At 44.6% G+C, this 3,782-nt stretch overlaps 1 pseudogene; it reads right to left on the bottom strand.

The window, feature by feature from the left end:
* Positions 1–3,409: 3,409 nt before the first annotated feature.
* On the bottom strand, positions 3,410–3,576 carry LOC139263529 (U2 spliceosomal RNA; annotated as a pseudogene).
* Positions 3,577–3,782: the final 206 nt, after the last annotated feature.

Genomic DNA, 3,782 nt, shown 5'->3' with positions numbered 1-3,782 from the left:
CATGAGGAAAAACTTTTTTACGCAGCGAGTGGTTAGGATCTGGAATGCACGGCCTGAGAGGGTGGTGGAGGCAGACTCAATTGTGGCTTTCAAAAGGGAATTAGATAAGTACCTGAAGGAAAAAGATTTGCAGGGCTACAGGAAAAGGGCAGGGGAGTGGGACTAGCTGAAGTGCTCTTGCAGAGAGCCGGCACGGGCTCGACGGGCCGAATGGCCTCCTTCTGTGCTGTAACCGTTCTATGATTCTGTGATTTATTGTCCCTGGGCCAGGGCTAGCTCTTCAACTCGGAGCTATCTCGGCAATGACGGTTTTGGGGTGGACAGGTCGGGTGGGACAACAGTTGGCAATACAATCTCTGGGCTAGAGAAAGAGAAAATTCAGCATGGGTGTCTAATGGTTATCTAGTTGCTCCTGTTGGACAAAGTACCTTTAATTGCAAATAGGTGGACATCAAGGATAGGACAGGGCTTGGTTGCAATAATTCCCACAGGTGAACAGCCTATTGTCATTCACAGGGTAGCACTTTGCCAGGACAGGGGAAAGCTGAACAAGAGCATGGGATGGCGATGGGGTTATAAAACTATAGGCATAATTGTCCAATATATGCTCATGGGCAATAGAACATTGACTGTTTAGCCCGATCGTGTCAGAGGATGGTTGATGAAATCTTCTCGGACATACTTTGTAAATTTCAGTGAAGACCTACTTGTGCCCAGAGATGTTTCCTGTCCTTGATTAAGTTAATTCTGGTAAACGTATTTGCAGGTCACATGTAGCCCACAGCCAATTCATGAGAAACTTCAGAGAATTAGATTTTATTCAGCTGCTCAGAGAAACATAATCGAAACAGGATGTGGAGGAGCTTAAGCTACACGCAAAGAATAAGTCCCAACTGGAACCTTGGTACCATATAAAGTTTATCTGGACAAACTTTTAATCCAGTCTCGACTACTCCAAAGCGGCCTATATCCAGGCTAACGTATTTCATTGGTGGCGGGGTGGTGGGGGGGGGGGGGGTTAACGTGGGAGGCAATTTGACTGGGTGAGGTCAATTGGAGGCGGGAAGGTCATGCGATGAAATCTCCAGGAATACATCCAAACAGAGTTGACAACCCTATCGCAACACAGTGACTCCATCTGGAAAAGGCGCACAGACACTTTGGGCAAGGAAAGGCTCAAGCTTGGCTGCGATGCCCCTCATGCTGGAATAGCCAGCTGGCAGGTTACTGTATTGACCCAAGTTTCAAGGGTGAGCATTTAGTTAACCTACAACCAGGCCTCTTTCAGTGTGGCTCTGTTTCTGTGTTGGCTCCCCTCCCGTCGAAAGAAAAAAGTCCACCAGCAACTGCAAGAAGATCGTGAGCTCAAGTGACTCCTTGATAAAAGGAGGAGAGAAAATTGGGGGGAGAAAAATTTTTTTCTTTTGTGAAATAAGGAAGGTAATTTGGAAACTGAGACCATATTCGTTGAGTCTTTGCTGGAGAATAAAATAAAACATTATCTGATTTGCTGAACTCGACTTCACCCTTCAACAATAACAAGAGATCTTTTTGTACTTTGTTCCCATTACACATTAAACTCGCCTCAATGTCTCAGTTTAACTCTTTGAGAACTCTGTTGATTATGAAAGTAAACTCAGTAAAGCCATGGTCCCTGGGTGACTTTATTTAAATGCTGTTTCTAATTTGCATTAATGACTTGGAAACTCAGTGCAAACTGGGTCAGATGTGCAGATGATACCAAACCACTGGCGTAAGAGGGGAATTCTTTCCTTCCTTCCGTCCATCTGTCCGTCCTTCCGTCCTTCCTTCCTTTCTTTCTCAAAAAAAATTCAATACTGAATAATGGAAAGTGTTGCAGGTTGGAAGAAAAGACACAAGCCAAGAATAACGTTGAACAAAACCTGGCATAAACCACCAAACCCATCGATTAGATTCCAGCCTGTAACTCACTCCCCGGTATCTGGTATTCTATATAAACCCACCGAACCCCTTGGTTAGATTCTAGCCTGTAACTCACTCCCCGGTATCCCTGCTCTTATTTTCTAATAAATGATCCAGGTTTCATTGAATTAGCCTTGCCTCTACTACCACGGTTTTGTAATTAATATCTAAATTGGCTATAATTAGTGTATTTTTTCAGATCTTCTTGCTTTTAGTGTAATAATAAAGGAGGAAACAGTTGATCATTTTTGTTTTTGAAGTGCAAGGGTGAGCTGCTGCTCTGTATTTCTAGTTTCTAATCAGTGTGTTGGTTTATATCCTCTCTGTCTCTCTGGCTCCCCTCCAGCTAAGTGGGTAGGCCGGAAATCCGCTCCTTGATCTTTGCCAATGCTCCTGAAGAACTGGCTGGTTTAAAAAAAAAATCATTCTCAGGATGTGGGCGTCGCTGGCAAGGCTGGCATTTATTGCCCATCTCTAGTTGACCTGAAAAGGTGGTGATGGGCCTTCTTCTTGAACCGCTGCAGTTGTAGCAATTTGATTCAAATAAGAACGTAAGAAATAGGAGCAGGCGTAGGCCATCTGGCCCCTCGAACATGCGCCACCATTTAATAAGATCATAGCTGATCCGATCATGGACTTAGCTCCACTTCCCTGCCCGCTCCCTATAACCCTTGATTCCCTAGCGCTCAAAAATCTGTCTACCTCCGCCTTAAATATATTCAATGACCCAGCCTCCACAGCTCTCTGGGGCAGAGAATTCCACAGATTTACAACCCTCTGAGAGAAGAAAATCCTCCTCATCTCAGTTTTAAATGGGCGGCCTCTTATTCCGAGATTATGCCCCCAAGTTTTAGTTTCCCCTGTGAGTGGAAATATCCTCCCTGCATCCACCTTGTCAAGCCCCCTCATTAAATAAGTGGCTTGGTGGCTCACATCAGAGAGCAGTTAAGAGTCAACCTTGTAGGCGTGGGACTGAAGTCATATCTAGACCCTGACCGGATAAGGTTTCCTTCTCTAAAGGGCTTTAGTGAACCAGTTGGGCTTTTATGACAATCCGATAGCTTCATGGTCACTTTTACTGACACCAGCAATTTTTTTCTTTCCAGATTTAATAAAAAACTGAATTCAATTTCACAAATTGAAGTGTCAGCCTAGATTATGAACTGAAATCTAGGAAATGAAGCATGCTTCAGTGGGAGAGCTTTTGGGAAGCAGCGACCACAATATCATTAGGTTTAGAGTAGTTTTGAAAAAGGGCAATGAAAAATCAAAGGTGAAAATACTCAACTGGAGTAGGACTAATTTCAGTGCGTTGAAATGGGATCTGGCCCAGATAGATTGGAAGCAAAGATTCTGTTTGAACCATAATCTATTCATCCATTTTTTTTTTAAATGTTCATTCTTGTCAGATCAACTCCAGCGCCAAAGATCACTTTGCGCTACTACACTTGATCTTAGCCAAAAGACCGTTCCTGGAAACACTGCAATACCAGGTCGATGCGTGGAGTGGACGGAGCAAGCCCCTGTTCCATCTCCCTGTTCCAAAAATCAATTTAATATTTGGTCCCCAGATAGGGGATATTAAACTGATAAGAACAGATACTACACTTGATCTTAGCCAAAAGGCTCTATTCATCCATTTATTGGGCCCAAGTTTCCACAGGATAAAAAACGGGCGCCCCTCCGAGCTGGGCGCCCGTTTTTCGCGCCTAAAACGGCGCCAGAAAAAAAACGCGCTATTCTCGAGCACTTTGCAGCTCCTTGTCTGTTTGGCGCAGCACCCGGGGGGCGGAGCCTACACTCGCGCCAATTTTGTAAGTGGGAGGGGGCGGGTACTA

The sequence above is a fragment of the Pristiophorus japonicus genome, chromosome 4 (assembly GCF_044704955.1).
Source record: "Pristiophorus japonicus isolate sPriJap1 chromosome 4, sPriJap1.hap1, whole genome shotgun sequence".
In the NCBI taxonomy this organism is placed as follows: Eukaryota; Metazoa; Chordata; class Chondrichthyes; family Pristiophoridae; genus Pristiophorus; species Pristiophorus japonicus.
Note: the sequence above shows the minus strand (reverse complement) of the source record. Positions and strands in the feature narration are given on the sequence as shown.